The sequence below is a fragment of the Adiantum capillus-veneris genome, chromosome 13 (assembly GCF_014529385.1).
Source record: "Adiantum capillus-veneris isolate H3 chromosome 13, ASM1452938v2, whole genome shotgun sequence".
Taxonomy (NCBI): Eukaryota; Viridiplantae; Streptophyta; class Polypodiopsida; order Polypodiales; family Pteridaceae; genus Adiantum; species Adiantum capillus-veneris.
In genome coordinates, this window is record NC_140943.1 from 86,771,285 (window position 1) to 86,783,842 (window position 12,558).

The window sequence follows — 12,558 nt, forward strand, 5'->3', positions numbered from 1 at the left end:
GACTGATTTGCAGTGGCAGAGGCAGCCATGGTGCAGCGCCTCATGTACCGCCGCCGTCATAGCTATGTGACCAAGTCCAACCAGACCGCCGTCACAGTTTGTGTTTCGATATGCAAAGAAGCGCACACAGGGGCCGAAATGTGCAATCACTGGAATGCGTATTCAGGGGATTCCACATCTACGACCTGCCGAATATCAAAACTTCGTTTGAGTAAAAGGAAGAAGACGGTCGATCGTGCATTCGATGGTGCTTTGTCAGGAAGTGTCGTCCGTGAGAGAATTATCCGGGCTTTTTTGGTGGAAGAGCAGAAGATTGTGAAGAAGCTTCTGAAGATCTAGAAGTCCAAGGAGAAGCAATCAGCGAAGGCCCAAGCATAGAACATTAGATTTTGTGCCTAGTGTTGGCGCAGCTAAGGGTGTTGAAACTGCTCTCTCCTTTTCCAAAGGAAGTGTTCACAGCAGCTGAGGTAATTTTAAAATTGTGAAAGAGGGCCCATGATCCATACCTGTGCAACAGGGAAGGGGCATTTTAATCAAAGAGAGAGAGAGAGAGGTCTAGTGGCTCTCATGATGATGATGATAATGATACTTGTCTTCTCCACCTTGCTAGTCAACATGTGTGTAGCTCACTGCAAAAGCTCACTATCGGCCAGCCCTAAGTGTGATGAGAAACCTAGTAATGGCGGCTACATCAATATCCTATTATGCTACCAATGTGCCTTTATGCATGTCGCATCGGTGCGATAAGGTTTCAAGCACCAGCGTTATTAAACATGCAAATTTGCTATGGTGCTAGCTTTCAATATCTGATTGTGTCAACCAAAGTGCCTTTATGCTTCCCGCATTGGCGGGATACAGTAAATCCAGTGCCAAACGAGAGGGCTTCATTCCTCACCTCCTCTCATCATGCGTTCTTTGCTCATACAATGTTTGAAAGCATGCCACATTAGTATTGTAAGGTTTTGGGCACCAAATGAGGGGAATGCTCCTCCTATCTTGATCCTCAGTAGGAATCCTTTGCACTCTCATCCCGTACACTACTAGAATGCATACCGCCTAAGCGTAGTGTGTGCTTATGCGGTGTGTTTCAAGCATAAAACAAGATAGCATCTAGAGATCATATTTAAATTTTTTTTGTGTAACTGCATCATTACAATCACTCAATTGATAACATTGATGTGTGTCTATCTCATGCAAAATAATTGCATAACTTAATTATTTATTACATTTTATGTATCAATCTATATTTATCTTAACGTTGTTCGAGAAGATGTGGTGAGAATGCATCAAATTCTTTGCCTATGTGGAGTGCCCATGTTAGTTTGATCACATACTGGGTTAGTTTGATCATAGAGACAGAGCTTCAAGATGACAATGATAGTCAAGATATAGGCTTAGGGTCTCTACATGAGTTAAAACAGGAGGAAACACCAATTAAACTCTCGTTGCTGATAGCTCCCTTTGAAACAAGACTAGAAATGTGACTAGGTATTGTTGATGGGGATGATAGTGCATTACATATGGAGAAAGGGGAGGATATATTGTTCAAAACTAAAGTTTTGAGCTGCCTTGAGTGTCATCATCTACGAAGGCTCATTCCACATGCAAGAGTTTGGGGCTACAATCACTGCTTTAAATTCTACATCTTCTAGTGAAGGATATATCAAAGGGTAGGGAGCATTCATTGTTTCTTTGGACACATGTCAAAAGGAGAAAGCACAAGTGATAGGTACCCTAAATAGTCTTTCAATATCACTGTTCTCTTTGCTCAATACAATAGTAGCTTATTTCGTTTTTTATTAAAAAGCCATTATGGAGGAGTGGGATTTGAAATGGAGATAAATCACAACCGTGAGTATGAAGAAGAGCTTGGTGCATACCCTTGGTTGGAGTCCCTTTCTCAAAATATTTTCTTTTGGGAGGGGAGTCGTAGAACTATGGCTTGGCAAGCAGCCATCAAAGAAAAGTACACCACTAACAAAGATTGATGCTACAAAGGTGTCAGAGATTTCTCTATTGACAAGTTTGCAACAAATAAACACACGCGCGCGCACACACACACACACACACACACACAGTCTCGCTCAGTTTTTCTATTTGCTCGGTAAAGTTCACTCGATGTATGGTAAGACTCCGGTTAGAGATGCTTACTAGGTTAATGAGGGGTATTTTGAGAATTTTGGAGAAATTGAAGGGTATTTTGGGAATTTTTGGTCAAATATGAGGGGTAGATCAAGAATTTTTGAAATTTGAGGGGTATTTTGGGAATTTCCACAAATTAGAGGGAAATTTTGGTAATGTATTTTTTGGCCGGGGAGACACTCAAATTTTGAAATTTGAATTTCAAATATAAAGTGTGACCTCTTTGACATAAAGTTCAACTTGGTTAACTCGCTCAGTTTGCCATCCATCTTTGTATGATCTATAGTACTAAGATTGAAGTGTGTTCCCAACCCTTTCAACACAACCCTCCAAAAGTGACTGTTAAATTTGGGATCATGATCACTCACAATATTGCTAGGCAATCCATATATCCTTTGGAGATTTTGAATGGTAAATGGGAGAGTATCTCTATGGATAATATTTCACTTTTCTTTTCTTTTTTTACTTCGTAAGTTGTTCAATGCATGAACTTGCATGTTGTTGCAAGTTTACATTTGCTAAACATTGGGGGCCATACCACTTGTGCATGTGTTAGCAGAAACTTATCCCAGCCTACATTTCCATGATTGGAGTGATTTTTTCTTGCCAATGCTCATAGCATATATGAAATTTGAGGGAATAGAGGTGTAGATAGCTCTTTTGAAAGAAACTAAACAATTCCCACCATGAATTGTAGCAATTCATAATAGGCTATCAGGAACCATTACTAGGTAGCCCTACAGCCTACAGAACATTTGAACCATAATAGAATGTGAACATAAAACCACATCTAGGTGCAAAGAATGAAACATTTTCATTCACATGAAATAGCCTTGCTATGTGTGTAATAGTTGTGCAGCAAAATTCCAACCTAAAAGACGAAAACAAAAAGCCGTTAATGTTGTTTACATTACTTGTTACATTAACAAGTCTTACTAGATATCTGACAATTTCTGGCCAATGACAATACCTCATGCTTGAAATGGTTGAATAAACAGATATAATCAGCATTTAGGGACTTTGTTGCAACATATAATTAAAACAAAAGTTAGTCCCAAAGACTCATATTCTCCACCTATGGAATATGTCTCATATAGTGATGTCAATAAATGTGGCATTCATCAAGTACCTGTTGGGGTATAAAGCCCAATGTAGTCGCCCAGGTAAGTGGGCGGGCCACCAGGTATGTACACATATTCTTTTGTAAAAACCTAATAAGAACTCACTATGCTCTACACATTACAGTAGAGCGAGTTCACCATATCGTCGTGCTCTTCTTCTCGCACTCTCTCTCGCATCGCACTTCCACTCGTACTCCTTCAACTGGTATCAGAGCTCAGATCGAGGCTCGGGGCAGCACTGCAGGAGGCTAGAGTCACCAGCTCAGATTGGAGTGAAATTCGACAGGCGAAGACACGGACCCAAATCCTGTGGGAAAACCCGAAGGGCTAGGTGTTCTCAGAATTTCATTCTGAGGTCATCTCGGCCACCGTTCGGCTTTGACAAAGGTCTGCGCAGGCCATTTTCGACTACGTGGTCTCGGCGGGTGCAGATCCGACTCTGCAAATTTGGGGTTTTTCGGCCTACGACTGCAGGTGCTGAGGATATCGACACTCCCAGAGTGTTGATTTGTGGTTGTCTACACATCGAAGGACGGCTCACAGTTCTTGGAGGCGTGTCACATACAACACGGACGCATCTACACACAGACTGTAGGCGACATCCACTAGTTCATCAGGTAGCTTGTGTTTGCTGCTTGATATTCTAGATTTCATCCTGACATTGCAGGTACTTCCACATGGGATGTATTGTCAGAGATGATATATGTCTGTTGAGGGTTTGCTGGTTGTGAGTCACGTAGCAAACAACCGCCGCAACGGTTACAGCATATAGTGGGAAATTTGTGGATGTATGACTTTGTGGGAAGTCTATGTACTGTCAGATTTACTGCAGCCTTTGTTGAGGGTCGAGTGAGGTTTTATTGAGCTGGGGGATTCTCGAATGTTGAGATCCTTTTGGTGATACAAGTCTTGGAGCGATCCCTCGAGCACCCTGAGATAGGCAGCTAGGATGTATTGACTGTGAGTTAGACAATTGGGATTGCATCTTTGCTTTACTGCCGTTGAGGCATTGTCGCAGTCTATGCTTACAGGACAGTGACAAGACAGTCAGAGACAGTACAGGTGCAGGACAGGTTTACCCACAGCTTATAGTGTCAGAGAGACAGTGTTTTTGAGCTGTTTTTTGGTCTGTTTTTTAGTACACCAGAGCCATTTTACCAGTGGGTAGTTTGATGTATGCAATGATTGCTACTCGCCCAGACATTGCATTTGCAGTGGGAGTAGTAAGTCGATACATGTCAAACCCAGGCAAGAAACATTGGGAGGCAGTGAAAGGAATATTGAGATACCTGAAAGCTACAAAGAGTATGCGTATATGCCATAGGAGTCAGGAGCTAAGTGTAAAGGGTTTTACAGACTCAGATTATGCAGGTGACTTAGACAACCGAAGGTCTACGTTAGGGTATGTCTTTACATTGGCTGGTGGAGCAGTATCATGGCGTTCTAGATTACAAGATTGTGTTACTCAGTCAACTACAGAGGCTGAATATGTTGCAGCATCAGAGGCATGCAAAGAATCAATTTGGCTTAATCGACTAGTAACAGATTTGGGAATCAAAGAAGAGATGCCTGTGTTATATTGTGATAGTCAAAGTGCTATACAATTGGCTCGCAATCCAGTTTATCACTCAAAGACAAAGCATGTGGATGTGAAGTATCATTTCATCAGGGAAATGCTCGAGGATAAGCAACTTCAGCTTGTCAAAGTTCACACCACAAAAAATCCTGCTGATCTACTTACAAAATGACTTCCCTCAGAGAGCTTTGCGCATTTTCGCAAGCAGTTAGGTGTAGGGTAGTACATCACTTCTCTACATCTCTTGTATATTAGCTTGTAGAGTAGCTACTCTCACACTTAAAGTACCACATTGGACTTTAAGTGGGAGGTTGTTGGGGTATAAAGCCCAATGTGGTCGCCCAGGTAAGTGGGCAGGCCGCCAGGTATGTACACATATTCTTTTGTAAAAACCTAATAAGAACTCACTATGCTCTACACATTACAGTAGAGCGAGTTCACCATATCGTCGTGCTCTTCTTCTCGCACTCTCTCTCGCATCGCACTTCCGCTCATACTCCTTCAATACCTAACCCTTCTCATAACTGTTATCATGTAGCTATTTATGATCATGTCACTTGCATCAAGAAAAGTTGCGCAACACTGTGCACAACCTGAAAAAACCATTGGTTCTATTTTGTCCAAGAACGCTTAATCTTAGCTTGGATACCTAAACCCCTTGGTCATCTTTGCCCATGTTGTAGGTAACTGGAAGGTCACATACATACAAAATGATACTACTTAAACCACTAGGTAGAGGGGACCATTGTAGATTTCCTTACAACTAGTAGTGAGTGTAGGCAGTTTGGTAGATCGAAATTAATTACTATCCCTTGTCAATTGAGAACTTCTTTCCTTGAAAGCAAGCGGGAAGGGTCAAATTACTGATTTTCAACACTTACAAAGTGATTTTTCTTTAACATGTTGGGTCATACCCAAAAAATGTTGCTCTATAGACATAGATGAGTCAATAGACTAAACATTAGATCCTCTCTAGTTGGAATCTTATTCACAAGTAGATCGTAAAAACCATCATATCTTCCCATTGAAGGATGAGAGAGACTCTCAAAACCAAAAAGAAAGTAGGTATTCTTTGGTTTTTGTTTAAGATATGCCTTGCATATATATAAGAGCCTAACAAGCACAACTTGATCATGAATGTGTTGTTGCAAGTCCATAGAACTCTAATGAAATGTTCAAGAGACTTCTTGCCTTGAGGCTCTCATATAAGATTCATGTAATCATATGAACAAGTTTTGTGATATCGAGGCCATTCATGTCTGCTGCAAAAAAAATCATCCTCTCTTACATGTGTAGCACACTAAGTGTATACATATGTAGCTCAAAGAATGTCCATGAAATAGTATCTTACATCATAGCAAAAGCATAAACACTGATTGGGTGGAATTAATTCCACCTTACTGGTATGCCTTGCATCATTTTGCAAGTTATGTTCCTTTGTAAATTAAAGGTAAACATGCATTGAAGATAGTAAAACCTTGAAATTTTCCAGCCTTATTCTAGTTGTCACAATATCGCTTGAGAAAGAGTTTTGGATGGAGTTTGCACTCCTTGCAATGGAGTATCAAGTACCAACTCACCTCATATTTCACTTTGAATCTAGCTCATAGCTATGGATTCTAAAATACCCTAAGCCTTTACTCTGTACCTTGTAAGGCCTTGGATTGGTTCTTATCGGCACCCACTGGATAACCGTTTATGTATAGTTGCAAAGTCTCCCAAATCTGTATGCTAAGAGAATATCTTGAACTTTGGAAGCTACCATGTTGTATTCAAAAAACAAAAGCCTTGCTTCATATAATGACAACTCAATAATGAAAAAAAGTTATGTGCTTTGAGCTTTTGGATGCTTCTTTAGACATTCACATGCCATGTATGATAAAAATATTAAGGTCCAATTCATGATAGCCATATCCCATGAAAATATGCCTTCCTTTTTTCACTAACCCAAGCATACGCTTCAAGGGTTTTGAAAGCTTTTAAGATTCTAGTCTTTCCTGGTAGAGCTACAATAAAATTGGCCTTGTCGATCATCAACAAATAATTGATCTTGTCGAGATGTATGCCGTATTGGAAACATAAAAAGTATCTACAATCAATGCATATCACTACAATAGCGTAACTTATATTGTCCAATGTTGAGAACAGATGCGCAAAATATCCATTGTAGACCCTTAATGACATAATGGGTTCTAATTGAGTCCTTGGCCATACAATCATGAAATGGAGACCATCTCCGACCCTCTACTGCATTGGATGAGGGGGAGACAGAGGAGAGAGAGAGATCGATGATGCAAGTCAACCTTGCTTTACATAAGCAAATTTTGCTTCTTGTGCTTGGATTGCGGAGAGGTCTATAAGCTTCAATATTCAAAACTAAAGATTTAAGTTGCTTATCAACTCAGAATAGCCCCTTTGATACTTTTTTATATGTTAATGCTTCCTTGAAACAAGGAGCTTGAATTTATTTGGGCATCCTACTTCCCAAAACTCAAAGAGAAAACTTTATTTCCATCACCTCTTATGGATTCTCTTGAAGCAAACGTCATCAAAAGATTTGAGATGGGGGTGTCAATTTCAGGCCTCCTGCTCGCTTCCTCAAGCCTTGCCCGACAACCCTACTGATTTATTGTGTTCGGGCCATAGGACCTCGCCGTCTTGGTCCAATGTTAGCAGTAGCTAACACGGGCTACATCGATTATGCATCAAGAGAGAGATGTGCTATGGATGGGCACAATATTTCCTACTCACTTTGTATAAGGTCTTGGGCTCATTGGGACTTCCAAAGTAGTATATGCTAGCTAGAGGGCTCAAACTTAAACCCATAGTAGAAGGGATTGTGGTGCAAGCCTTTACAAGGAAGCCTTTACGCAAGGAGGCTTCATTCTTGAGTATTCACTCTTGAGGATCCACTTTTGAGAGCTCTCTCTCTCTCTCTTGAGTGTTCACTCTATGGATGGCTAGCTTTGAGCTTAATGCCCATGCTTAAGAGGCTAGTGCTAATCCATTGTAATTAGAGAAGCTTTTCTTAATCTAATCTCTATTTTCTTCTAGTTTCACCTTTCTCATTATTCTAGATTTGAGTGTGTCTAATGACTTCTTGCTTAATAACCACTCTATCCTTCTATAAGCATTCGATTTGTAATATTTAACATCTCTAATTAGGTTAATTAAGTTGGTTCTTAATCTTGTGATTAGCGTATGTGCCCTATTGTTTGCTTGTGTGTGGATGGGTTTTATGAAACTCTAGAACCATTGTTTGCTTGTGTGTGGATGGGTTTTATGAAACTCTAGCACCATTCACCTTGTGTGTGTATCTTTTGATAAAGTGCCTTGATTGGTATGTGGTGATTGGAGAGACCAACACCAATGCAATTAGTGTGTGCTTATCAAGAGTGTGCTTAGATATTCTAGTCCATGGTAAGTCGGACTTTTGAGGGCTTAATGTGTGTAGGTGATTCTTGATTGATGATGTGATTAGAGTTAGTGATTAATGGCTAATCTCTATTGCACTGGATGAGCATACTCTTGAATCCTCTCATTTGATACATCCGATGCTCGTGCTTCCATGTCCTAGCCAGGTTTCCAATCCTAGGATTGATAATTTTGTTGGTCTTGGGTTGATTAAGCTATGCTACAATTGCCCCCAACATTTGGCGCCGTTGTCGGGGATTGATAACCTAAGCTAGTGAGTATAGGATGTTTAGAATAGAGTAATTTCACTACTAATTTCATTGGTTTTGAGTGTGTGTAACTCAATTTTGGTTTGATTTGATGATGTTGTGCAAGAAATTGAAGTTAATTTTTGAGTAATGAATACCCCAAACCCCAAATTTCACTAATTTCACACTAACCCTTACTAATTTTGCTTCATTTCCATGCTAATCGTACTAATTTCATGCTAATTTTTACTAATTTTTGATTAACATTGCTAACCTAAACGCTAATATTTGATGTGTAATGTATGTTTAATCCCCTTATAAGAGATGGAATCATCACTCTAATCAAGTTAATTGTGCTAATTTATGCCTAATTTGATGATTTGAGTGTTTGATTTTTTGCCTACAATGGTCAATTTTGGAGCCGATTTGATGGTGCACACACTTGTGTGTGCAATGATGCATCTTCGCCTAGAGCAAAGGAACAGCTTGGAGTGTGATTACAATGTAAGTGCACTCACTTGCTCATGCCAATTCTTGATTGATTAATGTGGTTCAATGTTGCTAATTATTGGTACAATTAGGTGTGTAAATCAATTGACCTACACTTTGCACCTAATTTGATTGTTTTGGGATGAAATTAATGGTCAATTTTGACTAATGAATGATGCGTGTGCCAAGATTAAACTTGATTTTCAATAAGAATTCATGTGTGTACATAAAATTCATTGTGTGTGTAATGCACCAAAGAGGAAAAAAACTACCAAAAAATTCAAGTTTGTATGCACCTAATCTTGAGTGTGTGCATGCGAAGAAATTGATGGAATTGATGGTATATGAGTATGAAATCATGTAATTGATGTGTATGCTAGTCTAATTCAATCATTGGATATGCTTATTTGCCAAAAAAAAAAGGCAAAATTGAGTGTGTGCCCATTCAAGATCCCTTGAATTTCAATAATTGATGGTCAATTAGGACATCCAAATGCTTTTTGATTGTGAATGGTGCATAAAAAGTGTGTGCAATCATTAGGTGTAAGCTTAAATGCATTGCCAATTGAGTCAAATTTGATCTTTTTTGCTTAACTTTTGAGTGTGTGCATTGCTTGATTGTGTCAAAATAGTGTTAATTGTTTAGAAATTGAGCATGCATGCATTCACTTATGCTTGATTGAGTCTGCAATTTGAGCATTACAATGTGAAATTGATGGATTAGTTGCATAAATCTTGGCCTAAATTTGGGTGTGTGTGCCAATCAATGGCATGTACAATCCAATTTGTGGATGAATAATTGGTATTTTTTACCAATTATGATGATGATTTGGCCAAATAGTTGATATGGGTATCACAAATTGGGTCAAATGTTGAGATATATTACTCAATTAATGCCCAATTGTGAATATTTTTGTGTGTTTCCATGCTAATGATTGATCTATATTATGAACATGGCAATGTTGCATTCATTTATGTGTTTAATTGTACCCAAAAATCACTCAAGTTTAGACATATAAACCATAAATGACAAATCTAATAAGGTTTGAATGATTAGGGTTTTGAGATATGAGCGATTAATTTAGCAATGATTAAAAATTGGGTTTGAATAGGCAAGTGTTGTGTCAATTGAGTTTGCCTAATTGTGGATATCCGCGAATATAAGAAACTTATGTTGCAATGATTGAAAATTGAACATGGATTTGCAAATAGGGAGAAGTTTTGCACTTAATAGTGTGTATGCGTTATGTTTCAATTGTGGTACTTATGTCTTCATTAATTTGTTTGTTTGCTATGAAATGATTGAAATTGGAATGTGTATGTTTCGATGATTCCAAAACAAAGGAGTTTTCATGGGTTTTTATTGAGATTTGTGTTGAAATCAAGTGAATATAGCAATGAATATGACATATGTGGCATCATCAATATGATTTATTGTGTGTGTGGCGTGCCAATCAATTGGTACATGTTGAGAAGATTCACGGTGTGCGAGCATTCAATTATGCATATGAGAGAAATTTATCTTGGTCATTTTGAGTTCTTTCTTGTAATCAAAGTCGTCTAAACACCCAACTTAATTGATTGGAGGACTTAACAATTAATTGATTCAACTCATTTTTGAGTCTATCTAAGAAATTTGGTTCATTTACGCTGCCTCTTACACACAAGAAGCTCATTTTTATCCCAAGCTTCTCACGCTAAATATAGTTGTGTCATTGCCCCAGGACCCATGCTCGGAGGAAGACTCCTATCGATACAAAGACACACAAGCTCTATGTGGGAACCTCCTCTTAAGAGATTAATTAAAAAAAACATTTATTACACCGCTTAGTACTGAACCCGCTCTCACTGTCTTGCATGCAACTTGCCGCTTTGTTGGCTTGACCCTACCCACTTGCTGGCTTGGCTCACACACACACAATGCCCGGCTCCCCAGTGGCCCGCTACTCATTTTGGCGTTTTCACAGTCCCGCACACACACAACCGCCATTCTCTTTCTCAGCCCCTCAATTTCGATACTTTGATGATCCCACCATGGCCTTCAACCGCCTGAGTCGGCTTGACTTTAAACACACACACATGCTCCGGCCCCTACTGCCCATTTCTTGCGCTGCAGCCTACCACTTACCTAGAATAATTCATGGATGCCCACTTGCTTGGCTCGCCACTTAACCTCTCGTGCCCTCGCCTGCTTTTTTCTACAAAAGTTTTGCTTTTCCCTGCAGGTGTTGTCTCGCAACCCTCACGCCGACTGCATCACTTAGCTTGTTTTTCCTTAAGAGCCCACAACACACACAAAGATAAAATCTGCTCATTTCACGCTCCCAAGATTTGTGATACCCTAGAGCTCCTACCCCTCCAAGCTTTCGCTCATAGTCGATCCAGGACCAACTGCAGAGACCTTTTCAGTTGCATCTGAGTATTTGGAAACTGCTGCAAGATGATGAAAAACACACACACACTCGTGATGCACCTCGCCACTATGGTGTATCACAAACTCAGCTGCATGTTACACTATCTGAAGCTCTCAATTCCCCTGGCTCACTATCTCTCACACACCCACCATTTTTTCCCACACTATTGCCTCCACAACCTGTCGCGCCAGCAAAAAAATTATAAAAATAAAATAAAAACCTCAAATTTTAAGCTTATCATTGTTGACATTGAAGAGTGTTCCCACCCTCACCCCGAATACACACTTCACCACACCATTGAAAAAGTTCATTGGGATCTGATGACAATGTAGTGCTTTTGATTAAAGGAGATTTGTATTTTTCGGGCATGATTACATCAATATAAGAGGATTGTCTCTTTTATGGCTTTGTGAGCTAAACAATGATTGATCGAGATTGCTTTAGTGAGTAGCTTATCAAAAACGCAACGTTGAACATTTGAGCAAGTTGCAGTTTGAAGGTCTCTCATTTTTTATGACACCAATTTTTGTTGTGATGGCAGTGCGACTTGAGAGAGTGGTTGCTAGTTTTAGTGTATTCATCTACCAAAGGACATTTTCTTACTCTCCTTTTTTGCGTTCTAATGAGAATTGCCTATATGAGAGTATAAGGAATATGAGCATTCAAATGATTTGAACATGTCTTCATGGAATGTAAGAGAATGGTAAGTCTTGTGGGTCATTCAATGCAAATTATTCTCTTGCACTAATGATTGAGACTTGGGCCAAAGAAAAACATTGGATTTTGATTTCCTCGAGAGAGCTAAAAACCATTGCCTCATATGATTCTTCTCTCTCTTGATCTGAATGTCATACTCGCAACATCAAAGCAAGCAGGAAAAACATTGATTGTGTGCGATGATTATGATCATTTCTATGCACCTCATTGCGCAAAATTTATGTTTAAAGCATTTTTATGATCTAGTGCTTGGCTTATGAATAGGTGAAATCCTTCCATGATTTTGCTCTTTTGTTCATCTCTCCATTCTCTATGCTTGTCTTAAGTAATATTTGCTTCTAAGCTATGGTTATTTCATGTTCAAAAGCTAGGCATACTAAAGTTTCAACACTTTGCTTTGTGACTATTAACTCATCAAAAAATTAGGTTTTATGTGT

The 12,558-nt window shown here is 39.3% G+C and overlaps 1 pseudogene; it reads left to right on the plus strand.

Moving 5' to 3' along the window:
- The first annotated feature begins 27 nt into the window (after positions 1-27).
- On the plus strand, positions 28-378 carry LOC147444394 (large ribosomal subunit protein eL34 pseudogene; annotated as a pseudogene).
- Positions 379-12,558: the final 12,180 nt, after the last annotated feature.